Raw genomic sequence first — 21,252 nt, 5'->3', positions numbered from 1 at the left:
CTGATACCGATAGGGCCTGTTTGCACTGGTGATACTAATCTAGAACTGAGAGTGAGAGAATGTGGATACAATCATCACAGCTGTGTGCATGTGGAAGAGAGTTTTGGCCACTGGCAGACAGGCAAGCTCCAAAATTCAGATGATTTACAGGGGAACCGGTGTTGCTCAATAGATGAAAAGTTATTCATTAGTACTTAATCAACAAGTGTTTCTACAGTGCTTTGACAATAACTACTACAGTGCATGTAGGGTATTCCCAGCCATGAAACTTTTGTTGTAAACATTTTTTTTATAAAAAAATATACTTGTCCCTATGACTGCAATCATTGTGCTGTTTTCTTGAATTTAAGTGGCAAACATTGCAGGTAATTGTGGCACTTGCAGAATGAGCATGAGCCAGTCTCTGTCTCTCGATGAAACTGCACCAGTCACAAAAAGAGTCTGTTCCTCATATTTTGTTGATTTAATGCAAAGAATGTTCAACATATGTGTTGCTACTAGGCATCCTAGACAAACATATGTTTGTACATTTAGGAGAGGTGTGAGATTCATTAGAAGAGGTGTGTGTTGTAAGTTTTTTCTTTATTAGGTGGTTTCAATGGCTTTGATTTGCATTACTTGACAAACACAGTATTGAGATTCATTCTTTCAACAATTTGATTTTTAACCACGTATTACATTACAGTTCCTAAAAAACGTTATCGGCCAATGAGCGAGGGTGTTTAAATTACATGTAAAAAATATGTGCTTAGCTAGTGTTAAATCTAGGCGCTGACGTCAGGTATGGAGTATAACTGTATGTATATGGAAATATATGATCCAGAAAATCCTGCAGAAACAGTTCACTCTAGTCTCAAACGCACACGCACAAACTCATAGAGACAGCTAGTTTGTTTTAGCCCACAAATTCCAATCTGTCACTTCATCACCCTGCAATTTTTGTCCTGTTGTTATGCAAATCCAGCCCAGCGCTCCGTACTGTCAGTAAAAATGATGAGCCAAAAGGTAGCAGTAAGGCAGGGAACATAAAGTTCACTAGGGTCATGCTGAGTTTTTAAGAGGCTGCTTTTGTATGATAAAGCCCTGTTCACTTATCTACTCAGTCACGTTGTTTTTCCAGCACAGATCTCATCCTTTACTGCTTTTTTTCCATTTTGAGGATTGTTTTATCAAGATCTCAGCAGTCAGCCCATTTAACTAGAGGCTTGTCATTTAAGAAGGGCTCTTGTCTAAAAAGTGCCACATGTTATGTGTTAACAGCTGGATATGAATTGAAGCAATGGAGGTTAAGTGGATCGCCGGAGGGCGTCGTGACAACGATACCCACGAGGGGATTAGAACTAACAACCTCTTGATTCTTGTGCCATCGCTCTAGCAGTGAACCATGTACATTCTTTATAGCCCATGGCTTCACAAGCATTGTTGTAGAGCAACGCACAGATGTAGGGCAATGTTTAAGCTGTATGAAAGGGGGGTTATGTGTTAAAGCTGGATAAAAGTTGTGCAGAAAAGGATCTATGTTCTATTTAAGCACTTCTTGGCCATTACAAAGCAGACACACACAGTGCTTCCGTGTCAGTAAATACATTTCCATCCAAGGATTTTTTGCCCATCAAAATAAAGATGATGAAAACACAAATTATCGCTAAAATTTCACAAGTGTCAACATAATATTTTCAGTTTGACTCTAGCGCATACACTATGTTGATACTTGAAATGTCATGAAAAACTGGGTTGGAAACACTTTTTGTCAAGAAAATTGGCATTAATGCAAAAATGTAGTGTCATATTAGAGAATTTCCCCCAATCGTTAGCCTGTGTTATTCATGACGACAAGGTATACATCCTTGAAAGCCAATTTATTGCACGTGATTATGGATTGATCTTAATGGCATAGTACAGATCCAATGCTAACATGACACTTCCAGAAGAGCCAACACAAATATCTCGTATCATGCACATCGACAAGTGCAAGGAGAACAAATTAATGGCCACAGTTTGCGATTAATTTAATCGAAGTAGTCATCTGTTTATTTATTAAAGTTTCTTTTCTACACAATTCAAAATAATAGACGGCAGTCATGGAATTAGCCCATAATTAAAAAAAATATATATAATTTCTGCACACAAAGATGTTTTAAATTAGAAATAAATACACAATACTAGGAGAAAAGTATCAGTGTGTTTTTTGGAACATTAACATACAATATAGCCCAATTCTATAAAATTAATGTTTAGCTTACTTTTGAAAAAATTGCATTATTATTATTTTTTTTTTAGACCTATACATGCCTTTTCTTTACACAAACGTAATTTAGCCTTACCCTGTTCTGTAGATGAAAAAAGTCGTCTAAATGACTCTCAGAATGTTCTGCACTTTTTTCAAGACTATAAACTATCGGAACTATTTGTCCAATGCTGAGTTCACTTTCAGAAAATAAGCTTTTGAACATTTTAAAACATTTAAATATTTTAAATCTAGCCTTCTTTACCTAGGATCGCATTTGCTGAGTTTTTTTTTCAGAAAATGTAAATTGAATTATTGAATTAATTGAATAATTAATTTTAGATGAAAATCATGTTCAGTTGGTCATTAAAAGTTGCTGGACAAATATGCGGGACATAATGCAGTTGTGATGGCAATGCTTTAGATTAGGCGATTGTTCAAAATAGCCTGATGAAAAACAGGAATGTATCAAATGTAATCACTGATATTACACAACATATATTTTTCTTTAATAGCTGTGCACACAGCATATACACATTAATGGATGGTCCTTATACTAAGACCAAAAGTGTCCCCCACTACTTGCAGGCTGCTAGCTTGTAATGGGCCATGATGATTCACTTTCGGGTCAGAACCGGTGGCAAACTGCGATAGTTGCAACATCAGGACCAATATCACAGTCCTATCAGAAGGGCAACTGTTCCCTTTTGATTGCAATTCCTCCTCTTCAGATTGCTTTTATTTGTGAAATTAAAATGACAGTAAGCTGTCTAATTTCAATGAATTGTCTCAATAATCTCCCCATTTTACCAAAACTTCGGAGGCAAAAAAATTAGGGACATCTGTGAGGCAAAAGTTACACAATTAGCAAGAAACACACATTTCTGTATGGAAACAGCTTAAGGGCAAATTTATTTAGCAATAAACCAAAACTCATGTGAGTTGTCATCATGCACACCATTTCTATCGATAAAAGGCCATTTGAATGAAAACAGGCAGAAGACGCCAAATTTCGCAATTTTTTTATGCATTTACACTTTGTTGATAAGAAAATATCGCGAAAAGTGGATGGAAACTAGGCTAGTGATAAAATTATGGAGAAAGGAGCTTTCGACATTATTTGATGTACAAAACAAGCCCAGATAGGACTTGTAGTAGAAGTATTTTTCAGCCTATGTAAAGTGCATTTGAATTACCACAGAAGCATGTCAAGTATCACCAAAATGCAAAATTAGATGTTTTTGTCTGAAAGCGCTTTTCATGTGGAGTTCAAGGCGGTGTTGATGCCCTGACAAGAATCATGAACGCAGCTTCATGATTGCTGTAACAAAAACTAATTGTAAATTTTTTTTAATAAAAAATCAAATCCCTTTATTGTCAGTCAACCATATATATATATATGGTTGACTGACAATATATATATATATATATATATATATATATATATATATATATATATATATATATAAGTGCAACAGTGGGTGAAAGCCTTGGGTGCAGTTCCAAGCAACAATTACAATAAACATCTGATTTACACATAACAGTTTACACAGTTAGCCACAGTCTGCTGGCTAATTAATATTATGGATGAGAGTTTAAGATATTTAATGCCCATTTCAATTAAAATTAAACCTATGGTTCTTTCAAATAGTCAAACTCCCACTTAGACTTTGGGAAAGTTTTTATTTTACTTGAATTTTTGCTATTTTAGTGCATTTTTATCTTTATACTGTGGATGTGTTTGGAAAATGTTTATGTGTACTTTTCCTGTCAAAATGCATTGTATTGTGTAACATGTATGTAACATTTTAGCACTTTTAAAATATGTGATTAATCGTGATTAACAAAAGAAAATGCAATTAATCATGATAATTTTAATCTACCTAATTTGTTTGTATTAGAATATTCAGTCATAATCTTCAAATATATGGTATTATTTACTTATAATTAACAAGTCTTATTTATTGTATTTTATCCCCGAGTCTAAGAGTGTTTGAAGTACATAATTTATGCTGCTTTAGAAGCTGCCTATGTGGTCAATAAACAGCGAGTCAGCTCACTAGGTGTTGGAACAGAGTTTTGAGGTGAGGAGAATGGGGTCAGGAAATGTTGGGAGCCAGGTTCAAACAATTATCACATCCATGAACACCATACCTCAATGTTTCTGAAGTGTGCTAAACTATTAAAGAACTATTATTCTTTTTTTTTGCAATACTAGGTGAAGTTGAGGACTTTCAGAGAGGACTTTAAAAGGAACGCTTGTTGTCCTAGGTTTACAGACGAATGGGCAAGATTGACTTTTCCTCATTCCCACATGAAGACCCTCAGATCACTCTCTGGTCATAGAGAGTACAGTTCACACATCACTGGGAAAAAAAACAGCAACCAGACTGAACTTCAGCCATATCGGAAAACACCATGAGGGCAGAAAGCTCAACTTCCTCCATCTTGACAGAACCACTAATCACATTCAATCAGCTACTCGTGAAAAATGGTCCCGGAATGGACAACGAGGGCAGAGTAACCCGGCCCACAGTCTGATACCACACACAAAGTGGTAAACAAATATCACACACCCCATCAGTCCTCTGGCTCATTCCAGGGCCTTCTGCCAGCCTGTGAACTGGCAACATCATTTACGAACTCCGTAACAAACACGAGAACTTCAGAAGATGGTGGAAGGAATTAGAGGAGGGGGAAAAGGATTTCAAGGGACAAAAAGAAAACAAAAACAATGTCATTAAAAGCCAGGGTGGCCAGTGTGCAACGGTGCCACGAGTCATGATCTTCAAGCTGATCTTCAAGCTGAGGTTGCTGCAGTGATGTGGGCAGGCTGGGGCATTGAGGTGTGTTAATGTGAATGACAGGTCCTAGCGCACACTAGCAGGCTAATGGCCACCAGCTCACTCTGAGGGATGTGCACACACATACACGCACTTCCCTTATCACACGCTTTCGCCTGAATTCACATGCAAATGTGCTTGTGTGAGCGAAATACTCTAGCACTTTCGCCGACATGATATGCCATTAGTATCAGGACAGATTTCGGTAATTCTGTTAAAGTGCCGCCGGTCCTGTAATTTTCCCTCACTCGGTGACAGGATGAGTCTGACCGAGAGGGAGGGGGCAACCAAAGAGTGACATGCATCGTGAAAAGAGAGATGGAGTGTGTATTTTTACCATCACTGTGTGCACTAAGCAATGGGGAAACACTTTTATTAAAAATTGCGTCTTACGTGAGCTTGGAGAAATCCACCGTGGAATTCAGATAATGGCTGATTAATGTCCCCATTCGGAGAGACAGGTGTCTTGGTCCTCACTCTCACACACATTCACACTCACATAGTTGTGTTTGACTCTGAACCGTCGCCTTTGAGAGATTAATTAAGCAAGCCTTTGATAGCAGTGGGATAAGAAATACAAAATTCTCAGTTGTAGCTTGACGTCCAAAGTGTCTTAAGATGCGAAGCGAAGCACACCAAATGTGATGGCTTACATTATTTGTGACAAACTACAGTAGATAATTTCAATAATCGTGGAGAGTGAAAACATGAAGGCATTTGCAATCACTTCTACTCGGCCTAAAGCTTTCACATAACAAGAACCATGAACACAGCCACAAACCTTCCAGCTTGCCATGTTTGGTCAGCACTCGAACCAAGGCCACATACTTCTGAGCATCCAATGCTACCTTATAGTCCTTGCGAGCCCTGAAATGCAAAACAAAAACAAAAAACAAAACACAGATAAGTGATTTTTAACCTGTCTGAGTCTTCTTTCTTTATGCAGAGAATGTTTCGGAATGTCGACAAAGTGAACAAGGATGTTTGTGTTATAAAGTGTACTTAAAACTTACAATTCCCTCTTGACACACACAAATATATATATATATATATATATATATATATATATATATATATATATATATATATATTATGTGGACATAATATATATATATCATTTGTGGACAATCATGTCCAAAGCAGTGGTGTGGGACCTTGCCTTAGACTACACCACTAATAATAAAATACAGTAACTTAATAAGCTCTGGAACATGGTAGGACTCCAGAATGTTCCTTATTCCTCTGAAGATAATCGCAGGTATGTTGATATTCTGACAGCAAAGCCATTCAGTTGTAAGGTTTTTTGAAAATGAAAGCAACTAAAATAAAAATGTTTTGCATTTTTTTCAGCCATGAGGGCAGAGCAGCAAAGTCAACACAAAATGGTCTTTAAGTTTTCTTTAGTATTGTCATTGTTAAGGAATTTAAAGGCATCATAGGCACATTTGTTATATGCATCGTTTTATTATGCAGCCTTATAAGAAACCTTGTTTGGCCAAATTCTAAGGCAGAATATAGCTGCAAGCAGCAATGATGGCCCAAGCACCGTGGGTCCATTTCCACCCGGTGGCTTTCAGAAAACAATGCATGATGGACACATGCATATGTTAGAGTAAACAAGACACCGCGTTTTACCTTCTGCTCAGACATAATGGTTAACAACTTTGATGTGTGTGGCAAATGTAATAAATGAGTAAGTATGGCAAGTGTTGGTATACCCTTAAACAGTACAAAAAAAGAATATTGTTATTTGACTGGTGGCTATGAAAATATAATTTAAGATATCAAGAATCCCCTTACCTTATTAAATTTGACACTAGTCTGAGTAAATTTGATGTGAGGGGTGAAAATAAGAGGGTCTGTTTTTTCGAAGTCTATTCGAAGTGTCGCATCTATTGTTGCCAGCTGGAGGCCCAATGACCATGACCCACAATATCCAAATTCATGTCAGAAGCATGATTAAACATGGCTGAGTGTGTCAAATACACCCGAATACACTACAGCATGATTTAATTTGATCCATTGCCATGACAACACTATTTAAGAAATCAAAATTCATAATTTTACATCAGCAGTGTCTATTCTAAAAACCTTTGAAGGGTTTTGGATAAAAATAACAGGATGTCTGTTGTAGTAATGTCTGTTTAATTCCTGCTGCCAGTTAGTGGCGCTATGACCGTGACCCACAATAGCCAAGTCCATGTGATCAGCCCCCATTACCAAACATAGAGCTACATTTTTATCTAAATCACACAATGCACACAGAAGATATGAGACACTTTGGTACTCATTTTGTTCACAATTTAGCATCTTCAGTGTCTTGTAATGTTGCATAAATTTGGTGACAGTCACATGAACTCCCAAGGAGGAGTATTTAAAAGTTCAGGGCCATCAATTTAAAAAAACAAAATTAAATAGAAAATCCAAATTCAATCCAAAATGCCAGCTTCCTGTTGGCGGAGCTAAAAAATATTGTCTGTAATATTGAAAATTGTCCAGCTTGATGAGAACCATATATGTACCAAGTTTGGTGACTGTACATGAAATTGACCCCACCACTTTAGTCAAAAGTTGGTGCTATAGAGCATGTCTTACACACCAATGCTTGACCTTTTGCCCAGGCCAAATGTCCGACAACTCTGATGTGTGTGCAAAGGTTTTTAAGCATGTTAAGTGCCCCAAAAGCACCCAGATCCACCTATGTTTCACTCAAGGCATCAATAAGATTGTAGAGAAAGTAGGCCACATTTTCTGCAAAGGGAGAGAAAAGACAATTTGACACTTTCTCCTTTCTATAACAATATTAACAGTCACACATAATAGAGATTCTGTAGAATCAGACGATCAAAAATATTGCAATACTGCAAATAAGCCTTTACACTGTGCATGTGTGTGTTATGCTGACACAGGCAGCTCTGGCCCCAACTTGACTGAAGTCTATTATAACCAGTGGCTGGCAGCTGACAGCCTCACACACACATTTGTATTGCACGTGATGATGAGATGAGACAGAGAGACCATCTCCATCTCTATCACCTGCTCAGACACCAGTGCAGAGGCCCACTCTAGTGCAGCGAGACGATAAACACTTGCAGAAGATCTGTTAACTCAGCGCACAGTCAGCACCCTCACACAAACATGCACATGGCTACTATTCAGACTGCCTCAGACACATACACTTAATGCGGAGCACGGCTGTCAGGATAAACTCCATCAATGAGAGCGGCCGTACAGATCTGCACACACTCATACACCACAATACTGGCATCAGTGAGACCAGCTCAGAGGCCATACAGGCATAGAGATACACTAGAGCTCTGGTCATATAGTAATTTGGGGAGACCAATTGGTAGACATGACAGCAGTGTCCTGTATTGTATAATAATTATTATGCCAATTTTTTTATGATTTATTGAGATTACTGGAACATTGATACTTAAAAAAAAAGTCATGATTAAAAATGGTTGGAAAACAAATGGTAACCATTAATAGCACCAAAAAAAAAATAAAAACAAATTAAAAAAATAAATAAATAAATAAATAAATATAAACACACACTACCATTCAAAAGTTTAGGGTCACATACAACTTCTTTATTTATTTTTTTCACATTTTAGAACAATAGAAAATTCATAAAAATTTTGGAATAATTTAGCATCTTCAAAGTAGCCACATTTTGTGTAGAATTTGCAGAAATGTACTCTTGGCATTTTCTCAACCAACTTCTTGAGGCATCACCCTGGGATGCTTTTTAAACAAAATTGAAGGAGTTCCCATCAATGTTGGGCACTTACTGGATGTTTTTCTTTATTATTTGGTCCAAGTCATCAACACAAAGTTTTTTTATTACATTTTAGTTTTATGATGAATACATTAATATGGAGGCACATTTATATTTTTGTCTACAAAACTAATTTCAAACATTTAAGCATACACCTTCAGATCAAAAGATTTTTAAGATCATGAGAAACATTGTGACCCAAAATTTTGGAATGGTAGTGTGCATATATATATATATATATATATATATATATATATATATATATATATATATATACATATTTTATTTATTTATTTATTTTTTACACATTTTGTGCCCCCCACCCCTCATAAAAAAAATTTTTTTGGAACTTAAGTCACACAAACAAAGTATGAATTGTATGAAAGAAACTGCATTAAATAAAGTACTACACAACTAAGTGCCATCTGCAAACAAAATATGTCCCCATTTTAAACTACTTTTACCAACTGATCAAGAGCTATGGATATGATACTCTAAGCTTGATAACCAGAAAATATCAAAATACTCTGTCTTAATTTTAAACAGATTGTGTATTTTTTTATAATCTGAAAACAAGCAGACTTCTTTTTGCCAAATGTTTTGCTTGAAAAGTGTTTGTGCTTTTTTTTTCTTGGTTTAATATTTTGACAGAAATGCCAAGACATTTTTACATTAGGTTTGGTTTAAGTTTCCAAATACACTAAACAATACAAACATAAAACATACCTGAACTTTCAGGGTCAACCCGATTGAATCGGCTGTCTTTGTAGAGAATCTTTGTGATCTGTATAAAAACAATACATATTATAATTATTTTTATAAATTAGTGTTTTTTGAAGGAATATTTAAAAATTGTTCCATTGTATTTTTCACTCTCTGTGTCGCTCTTACCTTAGCCATAAGATCCACATCTTGAAACCTGTAGGGGGCAGTAGAGGATCGGAGATTACTCTCATACAGCCACAAATAAAACCACACTATTTCAAGTGCAATTTAAAAAAAGACAAATTATTATTAAGAGAAATTATTAATTTGATGTGAGGTTATAATTTACCTAGTGAGAAGAATATATACCAGGGTTCCCACACCTTTAGATCAATTCATTTGTAGTTGTTTGTGATTACTGGACAAGGAATCCAAATTATAAATAATTGCATAATGCGCTCAGGAAGAGTAATTTCTAAAAAAAAGGTAAAACAATTATTATTTATATTAAATATACATTTATATTGACTATATAATTTCCCATGATCATTTAAATTTTATCAATCTCATGACTCTTCCAGGTCTGGAATTTAAATTTTTAATGCCCTGATATTTGAAGGTTTTCAATGACCATGTGAACCGTTATATATTCTAATAAACAATACTTCCACAAACTCCAATATAACATTTTCTACATGTATCTTTTCAAAGACAAAGCTTTAGGTTAATATTTGATTGATATGCATATTACTTATTGATATAACATTTTATTCAGAACCTGCATGGTACCTCTTAAATGGCTAAATTCTAACGTGCTTTTCTTGAATAAAGAGCCCAAAAACACATATACACAAATACACATTCTAAAATATACAACACATTATGAAATCACGATGCAGTTCTGATATCGTGTGTTGATGGCGGGCAGCAGGGAGATTAAGAGGGGAAAAAATTAAACATTGTTTAATGATTAAATTACCTCCTGACCTTGACTATTACAAGAGCGACCGGGTCTTGGAGACAGGGCCCTGACAACTCTTTCTACCCTTCTGACAACCCCAATTACCAACCTGACATCCATCGCTGCCAGCAACCTCCCTGCTCTGCTTTCACATCTAAATGCTTTGCTAAATACAGAGGACAGCATCATCTGCTGCCCTACGGCCTCTGCGTTTGGATCGGAGATAAAAACAGAGCTCCGCCCATAACTATTGTGTATGAGATTGAGTGTCTGCTAATATGTGACTGCACTGATTGATGCAATAAAGAAGAAGGAATAATAAAATACATATCATGACAGAATTATGAGTGCACGCGAGTAATAGGGATTAGTCGTATGGACTTTGATGCCATTTCTGATTCCTCTTATTGATTGTAATTGCTTAACAATACTTTTAGTTTGTTTATGGAAGAAAATGGAAGACATTTTTTTTAATCCTTATCAGCATTCTGTGTCATATTATGAAATAATTTTAGGTTTTAACAGAACAGATATAACAAATCAGAATTACATTTATTAAAATTCTCGAAAAAGGTGTTTACGCAGACTTTAATGCGCCAGAGAGGCGGCATAAATGCAATCCAATACTTTTTCCTAACTATATGTTACCTTTAAAGCCTGTGGCTGTGACATATAAAATAATACTCAGAACATTACATTTTTTTAATAGATCTTGTTGATGTTGTCATGCATCAAATAAGATACATTAGGCTTTATAAGGGTTAAGATGACACTTAAACTAAGTGTAGTTTCTGACTGGTTAAAGATGCACATTAGGAATAAAGGAATCAGAACTGACTGGTCGCCTTATATGTTTTATGTCATAGATTCAGTAGCGGCGACACTGGATAGTACTACAGGAAACACTGTCAATGTATTGTAGTGTGGTGTTCCATCCGCATCTATGGAAGAATGCGCATTGAACAATCATTAATGGACCCAAAAATAAAAAAAATTATTCAGATACAGTATTAAAAGAAACTAAACTGGTTCTCCATTTCAATTTAAAATGCTAATATGGAAAGGGGTGATTGGCTGGAGGAATTAGCTATAAAACAAATGTCACTGCTACAGATACAGATGGCCTTGAGGGTAAAAAGCCAAAGTGAGTGCTTGAGTAGACCCCAGCATTCCCAGAGGCAGGATAGTCAGTAGTCTTTCAGTATGACAAAGAGAACCAGTGGAGCCCAAATCAACACACAAGACAGAGGAAAAACACAAACTCTATATAAATGTTTCCCATGCTTGGGAAAATTTGGCAACAGCCCGAAGATAAATGCGTCCATATGCATGAGGTGAGAAACAAGTGACTGTCAAGCCAAAAAGGTGGAAAATTTCACTACCACACGCTAAAACTCATTTGACTTACCCTCTGAATGCAATGAGAAGACTGGCTCTGAAAGCACTGAGGTCAATGGCTGGGAGAGTGGATGACGACACTGCAAGGAGACATAGGAATATATGAGTGTATGCCACAACAAAGTAAAACGTTTCAAATTGTTTATCCAGCTTCATTACAAGCCAAAAATCTGTAATAAGGTACAAGGGCAAACAAAAACCTCTCATGTTTTAAAGGGGCCATATTCTATATTTTTGTAGCATTTTATTTTTCCCCATTTGCTTTCCTTTTTAGGTTAGTCAAGGTTTCTTGCAATCAGTAATTTCAGAATTTAGTTTTCAATTTCCACACTTTCTCTTTGACCTATATAATTAAAAACTGTTTTGGCAACTCCACTTTTAACGCTTTTAAAAGTAAATGAGCTCTGTTATGATTGGCTAACCTCTGTGTATGCTAATGAAATTCACACTTCATCAGTTGCTACATGAAATTAAAAAGGGAATTTTATGACTTTTAGCCCACGCTTATTAACTTTGAATCTCTTCAATATAATATTGTACTACTAAAAGTTCAAATAATCTTTTAGCAGATATATTGGTGAATCACTATAACTTGAGGAAAAATGGACTGAGTAAACTTTAGGAAAAATGGATTGCCAGTAGCAATCTTTACTTTTGATTATCACACAAAAATTCTCTCATCATTTACTCACCCTCATGCCTTCTCAGAAGAGTATAACTTTCTTCTGCATAACACAAACAAAATATTTTCAGAAGAATGACTCAGCTCTGTAGGTTCATAAAATGTTGGCCAGAATTTTGAAGGTCCAAAAAGCAGATTAAGGCAGATCAAAAATAATCCATATGCAAACAGATCAATATTAAAGTTTTTATACAAATTCTCCTCTCTGCCCAATAGGTGGCAATATGCATATACACTCACCTAAAGGATTATTAGGAACACCTGTTCAATTTCTCATTAATGCAATTATCTAATCAACCAATCACATGTCAGTTGCTTCAATGCATTTAGGGGTGTGGTCCTGGTCAAGACAATCTCCTGAACTCCAAACTGAATGTCAGAATGGGAAAGAAAGGTGATTTAAGCAATTTTGAGCGTGGCATGGTTGTTGGTGCCAGACGGGCCAGTCCGAGTATTTCACAATCTGCTCAGTTACTGGGATTTTCACGCACAACCATTTCTAGGGTTTACAAAGAATGGTGTGAAAAGGGAAAAACATCCAGTATGTGGCAGTCCTGTGGGTGAAAATGCCTTGTTGATGCTAGAAGTCAGAGGAGAATGGGCTGACTGATTCAAGCTGATAGAAGAGCAACTTTGCCTGAAATAACCACTCGTTACAACCGAGGTATGCAGCAAACCATTTGTGAAGCCACAACACGCACAACCTTGAGGCGGATGGGCTACAACAGCAGAAGACCCCACTGGGTACCACTCATCTCCACTACAAATAGGAAAAAGAGGCTACAATTTGCAAGAGCTCACCAAAATTGGACAGTTGAAGACTGGAAAAATGTTGCCAGGTCTGATGAGTCTCGGTTTCTGTTGAGACATTCAGATGGTAGAGTCAGAATTTGGCGTAAACAGAATGAGAACATGGATCCATCATGCCTTGTTACCACTGTGCAGGCTGGTGGTGGTGGTGTAATGGTGTGGGGGATGTTTTCTTGGCACACTTTAGGCCCCTTAGTGCCAATTGGGCATCGTTTAAATGCCACGGCCTACCTGAGCATTGTTTCTGACCATGTTCATCCCTTTATGGCCACCATGTACCCATCCTCTGATGGCTACTTCCAGCAGGATAATGCACCATGTCACAAAGCTCGAATCATTTCAAATTGGTTTCTTGAACATGACAATGAGTTCACTGTACTAAAATGGCCCCCACAATCACCAGATCTCAACCCAATAGAGCATCTTTGGGATGTGGTGGAACGGGAGCTTCGTGCCCTGGATGTGCATCCCACAAATCTCCATCAACTGCAAGATGCTATCCTATCAATATGGGCCAACATTTCTAAAGAATGCTTTCAGCACCTTGTTGAATCAATGCCACGTAGAATTAAGGCAGTTCTGAAGGCGAAAGGGGGTCAAACACAGTATTAGTATGGTGTTCCTAATAATCCTTTAGGTGAGTGTATAATGCAAATTGCTAAAAACTAGGGCTGTCAATCGATTAAAAATTTTAATCGAATTAATTAAACGGTGTCCCAATTAATTAATCGCAATTAATCACATATACAAATATTTGCTGAGAAAGCCCCTCATATAACAATAATTCAATATATAATGATGAAATAATTATACATAGTTATCTTTAAATATTTAAATATATATATAAAATAAAAAAATATTCAGATAATTAAAATGCATTACATTCCTGTAGCAGAAGAGTTAATCATTGATAAGGCAATACAAAAAGCGGCTTTAGAATACAATGTATTGTTTACTATCATATTATTGAACATAAGCCAATCATTGGCACACAGTTCACAGAAATCCATTTCGCAAATGAATTTGTCAATCAGTTGGAGATTTATTATGAGGGCTTGTTTAAGGAACCGTCAATGAACAGCTGCATCAGACATGCTTGTGTAGCGTCTTGGATGCGTTGCGTCATAAACATAACATTTTTAGGTCATTGTGTCGAGTTAAATATAGTTTAATACTTAGAACACATCTTGAGATCCCTTAGTTCGGATTTGCGCTCCATCAAGTGTTTTGAACACAAGAACATAACGCATGTTTGTGTTGTTCTGCTGCTCAAGGGTAGTTTTCTTCACTGTATAAACTGCATGTTGCCACACAGCTGAAATTTCACTTACTGCCCTCTGGAGTAAACAGGTGATACTACAAGCTTGCATTTCTCAGGAATCTTCCATCTCCGGGGGCATTGCGATTAATGGCGTACATTATTTTAACGCATTATTTTTAATCAAATTAATAGCACTGAATTAACGCATTCAATCGACAGCCCTACTAAAAACAAAAGAAGAATGTGAAAGTGAGAGTGGAGATTTATAGTAAAAAAAGTTCTTGAATATTGATCTGTTTCTCACCCTATCATATCGCTTCTGAAGAAATTATTTACCACTGGAGTCTGGATTACTTTCATGCTACCTTTATGTGATTTTTGGAGCTTCAAATATCTGGCCACCTTTCACTTTGTTTGTGTTCATCAGAAGAAAGTCATGCACATCTGGGATGATATGAAGGAGAGTAAAGTATGAGATCATTTTCATTTTTGGGTGAACTATCCTTTTAATTACTGTGATGTTACTAATGCCTATTGGCTATGTACCCTCCAATATGTCCCGCCCCAACTTCACTTTTAAGAAATACATCCCTTTTTATACATCCCCTATTTTGTAATTCGACTTTACAGCATGAATTGTCACATCCCCTTAAATCTAATCTCTGTGAGAACTGTCTGATCTGAACTCTAAGTGGATTAAACCAGTCACTCCCAGTGACATAAACAGACTCGGAGGATAAACAGATGAATAGAGGGAAGAGAGAGACAGCAGGGGTCATAACTGTGAAGGGGAGAAGGTACCATCCATAATTCAACAGCATTTGTCCCTATTCACCTCTGTCAGAGATGCTTCTTTCCCTTGATTCTTATATATTCACTCGCTAATCACTTAAAAGGTCTAATGGGCATGTAGCCGCTTAATAGAGAGTGTGGAGCAATTAGCGATGAACTATCATACAGGGTACATCTAAAATGGAGTCTCTCCATTGCTGAGTTTATCTAAACATGAAAAAAAAAATAATAATAATAATAATAATAATATATATATATATATATATATATATATATATATATATATATATATATATATATATATAGACGTGAGGAAAATAGATAGAGTGAAAGGGAGAGAAGGTCGTTTTGACCGACATTAATGCTTACTCGGAGAGAGCAGGCCTGTAAGATTCCCACGTGATGCTTCGCTTCGCAACTCTGCCGCAATCAAGCTATCCCTATTCACGTCACAGCCAGCCTCCTGCAATTATCAAGCCAAGTTAGAGAGTGTTTTAGAACAATTACATGAACAAAAAAACACATGCACAGTAAAATTACCTTAAGAGCTGTGCGGGTACTGTCTACTGATGGGAAGCAGGGCAGGATGTAGGTAGAAGTATCAAAATCTGCAGGGACATCCAGCTTTTGCAAGCCTCTCGAGTTTCCAGAATACCTAAAACAAAACAAAAAAGTGCTTAAGTCAAGCATTAGCACCTTAAAATGTAACATTAAAGACATACAGTAAATAGCTGCCAGCATCCAAAGAGTAAAAAGGAAAAAATCCTAAAAGCCATTGCCTAAAAGGTTCACATTACAATATATGGATGCACCACGAACAACAAAATTAATGTTGTTAGGCTTTGCTTGAGCACACAACAAATTTTTTATAATACTTACTAGTAGCAGTGTTCCCGCACGTTTTGACCAATTAATTTCCATGACTATTCCATTATTTTTCCATGTTGTTTATTATTTCTTTATTATAGAGGCAATTTCTTTCTAAAATTAATTAAATTATTAAATATTTTGAAACTGAGATCAACTTGAAAAATTTATATTGACTACCAGTTTTGGGGAGTAACATAATACATGTAACAGGATTACATATTTAAAATACAAAATACAAAGTATTCCACTACAGTTACAGTTTAAATCACAGGTAATTAGAATACAGTTACACTCAAAAAGTATTTTGATTACTGAAGAGATTACTTTGCATTTTATTGTCATTTATTTAATTTAATATTTAGTCCTTTCAGATAGAAAACATTTATACATATGAATGAAGCGATCCAAAGTGCATTTGAGCAGCAGTGAAACACTTTCTTATGATGTGTTATATTCATACGAGCAGACAGAGAAGTAAGTTTGAAGTAAGTTTGGAGCAGAAGAAATAGAAGTAAACCATGTATTAATTGTCAGCTTTATACTAAGCTAAAATGCTATTTCTAGCCATTTTACATGCACATGTTATCAGACACGATCATATTTGTTTATCAAGAAAATTCACATTGGATCATAATTTCATTTTTATAGTAAGACCTTTGAAATTAGGGCAAAAATTGTATTCTTGATAATAATTATTTTTATTGTTTTCCTGTCAAAATATCTGAAAATTCTTAAAACAAGATCAATTTGATTAATCTTGTTTTAGAAACAACTTTGCATAAGATATTTAGGTTTTTCAGAGAATGTATTTTTAACGTGTATTTTATCTTACTGTACTGACAAATATATTATAGTCAAAACAAGTAAAAAAAAACTACCATTGCCGAAGAAGTAATCCAAAGTTAAATGGCATTCCTTGTTTTGTGGAAAACCTTGAGAACGTTTAGGTCCATCTGCACAGTTTTTCAATTGTTTTCTATATAAACATCATGTGATAGACAGACAACTTTGACAGCTGCGCAGCATCTTGCACAGGAGAGCCATATAGAGTGCCGAAGTTATGACGTCACTTTGTAGGACAATTCTGAAGTTAGCTGCGCATGGGTTCCCTCGATCGAAAAGCTAAGCATTTTCCCCATAGACTTTTGGAAAATCGCAAAAAATAAGATCTGTGTTCAACAAAGAGTTGTGACCCTTACACGTTTTGTCTATCAAGATAATATTTACAAGTTAATCCAAAATGTATACATTTTGAAGCCTAAATAAAGCCGTCAGGTATAAAATGCTAACGGTAGGCTGTAAACGGACTACAGCACACCATGGTCGCGGATCAACGTCATCATCAAGCTTCCTCAAACTTTATTTTAAAAACACGCTCGATCATTATGATCTGCGCTGTGTATGAACACTTATCCACTTTTTCATGAGAAATATTGCCCATTCGTTTTTTCCAAAAATGTTAGAAACTAATTTTGTTTATGCGTGCTTCTCTGAGATTTTTTTTTTAAATCTTTTGTTAATGTTTTATTTATTCGTTTATTATTTTGTTAGTTTATATAAACCTTAATATTATTTTCTTTGTGATTAAGATTATTATGCCTGATCATTGTGCCCCAAATAAACTTTAAAGATTATATTTCACTGTATTATGTTTGATTGTATGTTTGCATACCATTTGCTAATTCGCCGGAAAAAAACCCGCGATTTTACCATCTCATAAGCACTAACGTTAGCTATGGCCGTATCAATTTCCAATCTTATGTCCTTTTTCTTAGACGATAGAAAAACCATAGATCGAGGAGAGAACCACTATAAATCTGGACATGTAGAACAGTGCAGATTAGATGCTGGTTTACTTGCCGGTATTGTAAGGGCCAGCATGAGGGACAAGGTTTATCGAGTCTCGGTAAGTAAAACTAGGGAGAGATAGAGGAGTTATAATAGTGTTCTATGTATTTAAGATAACTATACAAATAACTGAAAGGTAAACTTCTAAGAACGTGAGGCTGAAACGATGGCTAGTGAGAGATTTCCTGTTTGTCATGATGACGTCTAAAGTCCCCGCCAAAGGATGTAGTCCCTTTTAGCAACTTGTTAGCAATCACCGTTTTTAAGACACAATAAAGTTTAAAAAACCACAAGCAGGTTATAACTGGTGTGTTTTATTTCATAGATCAAAACGTGAAAATATTTAGAGGCTTTGTTAACCACAGACCTTATTTCAGGCGATTTAGCAAAAACCCATTCAAAAAACCCATAGACTTTAGGGCGAGGGAACCGGAAGTGCTAAAATGCTAACTCACTTCCGCGTTTTGGCCTACAAAGTGACGTCATAACTTCGGCACTCTATTATTTAGATGCCACGTCAAGTAAAAAAACGTCATCTGTTAAAAATGCATTATAAGAAACCTGTTATGCTCTATTCTTTATATATTTCGCATTTGGTGTGAATGGCCCCTAGAATGCATTGAGATGAGATTTGTGGGGGGAAATAGAATCCAATATGGTGGACAGAGTTGAGAGAAAAATACAATTATAAATATGCTTTTATTATTATTGATGAAAGGTATTAACAAAAATAAATAAAATGAAAATGGTACATTTTACCCATTTGTAAAGATAACGCTACATGAGGGGCTGAGGCATTCTTGTTGCACCATTTCAAAGCAAGCTGCATTGCTTCTTGTAACTGACAAGAACTGTTCGCTTGCGGCTGCCGAGACAAAACTAGCATATGCTTTTTCAAACTCGCCTGCCTAAATCCACACCTCATCAAAATGCAAACTTTTCCCCCTCTCTGCACTCGTAAACGAGTCAACGGAAAACCGGTGGGGGGAAGGGGGAGGGTGCCGTCTGGCCGCTGGTGACACCTGTGGAAAGAATGTGACATGGCGCTAAATATTTCATGGCCGTGCACAGTGGCGCACGTAATTGAAAGTGAATTCCCTCAGAGCGCTCGCATTTACATGAGACCCAGTCACTACAAATTCTGTCATGTCAGTCTTCAACACGGAGCAAACAAAAAAAAGCTGTACATGAACATAAAGGTGAGAGTAATACTGCATGTTTCATGAAGGATATTGCTCAAAATATATTGTTTTTATACTATTTGTGTTGCAGTTGGCAGGGTTTTCTGAATATATTCTTATGTTTAGAACATTATACTGAATATTTATATCCGTTATATAACTCTGGATTGGTGGAATGACCTTCCCCACTCCATCCGTGAAGCAGACTCACTCTCTGTCTTCAAAAAACAACTTAAAACACATATTTTCCAAGAGCACTTAACTAGTGACTAATTACAATACTTGCACATTTTGGACTCACCAACTAAGTGTATGGAGGGCCCTGAACTTTTCTCTGGCCAGGGCTTCCCTGCATGCAATGCGCAGACTCATAAATCCAGAATCCATGTTAATTAATGAGTGAGTGATTAAGAAGAATCAGACCAGTTGCTCAAGACTAACCAGGAATGTTCTTGTCTTTCTGGTAATGAGTAAACAGGGGCCAGAAATAGTGTGTTCTGACAGGCAAACCTCCCTCCTTCATCCTTCTCATGAGCTCAACAGCCATACCTTCAATTTAACAACAACAATAACAACAACATCATATTTACACCTGCTACAACACAAAGAAATTTGGCTGACGATTAATTGTCAAACAAATAACTGTAATTATGAAGATTAATTATCTGTTTTAGTCCCATGACGATTCATTGTCTCTTTGAGGGCTATCATGATTAATTGTTATAGAAGTTGTAATTTCTTATTTTATTTATTTTTTCTTTTCTTTTTTATCTTTTATCCCCAATTTGGAATGCCCAATTCCCAATGTGCTCCAAGTCCTCGTAGTGATGTAGTGACTTGCCTCAATCCGGGTGGAGGACAAATCCCAGTTGCCTCCATGTCTGAGACTGTCAATCCGTGCATCTTATCACATGGCTTGTTGAGCGTGTTACCGCAGAGACCTAGCGTGTGTGGAGGCTTGACGCTATTCTCTGTGGCATCCATGCACAACACACCACGCACTCCACCGAGAGCGAGAACCACATTATAGCGACCATAAGGAGGATAACCCAATGTGACTCTACCTATCCTAGCAACCGGGCCTATTGGTTGCTTAGGAAGCCTTCCTGGAGTCACTCAGCATGCCCTGGATTCGAACTTGCGAAGTCAGCGTCTTGCTGAGCTACCCAGGCCCCCAGTTGTCAGATTTCTTAAGGTGCAAGTGTGCTTCATACACCTTAAGAAGCCATTTTTACATATTTAACTTTAAATATATAAATAAAATAATAAAATAGGGATATATGATTTCCTTTTAAGGCTTTAAAATCTTAGGAATGACAAGAACAATAATGTTTTAAATATCACAATATTTCTAAATACTTACAACATTTGGTTAACTAAAGTTAACCAGGGAGTGTGGAGCGCGTGCATCAGAATGCTTCACACGCTCTTCCGGACAGGAGCTGGTCTGGTTGACATCCACGGTGTGGCTCAGTGACACTCGGAGTTCAACTGAATGACACACAAACGTGCCTTTGATGGCATTTATAAATCCATTTAAAATTCCCTTATCTGGGCATTAAAATGTTATAACATGAAGTGCACAATAACTGCAGTTATTTCAAATAAACACAATCAGACAATTAATTAATAATCTTGACAGGATTACCTTCAACCACCTGCCATCTCTCAGAATACCCACGTGCCCAAGACATGTCAGCATACCCAAATGCGCAAAATTATTTAGAGGCAAAAAGGATGGCCCATTCCCCTGACTCTTTGATGCTTACTGAAACTTGGGCTGTCACAGACGCATGAGCAAAATATCTATCAGGTAGTGGGGGACATATTATGTATAGTAAATAAATAAAAAAATAAATAAATACAAATTGTTTACAGCATGTTTAAAGTGGG

The 21,252-nt window shown here is 36.4% G+C and overlaps 1 pseudogene; it reads right to left on the bottom strand.

Annotated features, from left to right (window-relative positions):
• The window catches only part of LOC127660565 (leucine-rich PPR motif-containing protein, mitochondrial-like), a 76,450-nt pseudogene that overhangs the window by 36,198 nt on the left and 19,000 nt on the right, over window positions 1-21,252 (bottom strand).

Source organism: Xyrauchen texanus, chromosome 20 (assembly GCF_025860055.1).
Source record: "Xyrauchen texanus isolate HMW12.3.18 chromosome 20, RBS_HiC_50CHRs, whole genome shotgun sequence".
Lineage (NCBI taxonomy): Eukaryota > Metazoa > Chordata > Actinopteri > Cypriniformes > Catostomidae > Xyrauchen > Xyrauchen texanus.
Note: the sequence above shows the minus strand (reverse complement) of the source record. Positions and strands in the feature narration are given on the sequence as shown.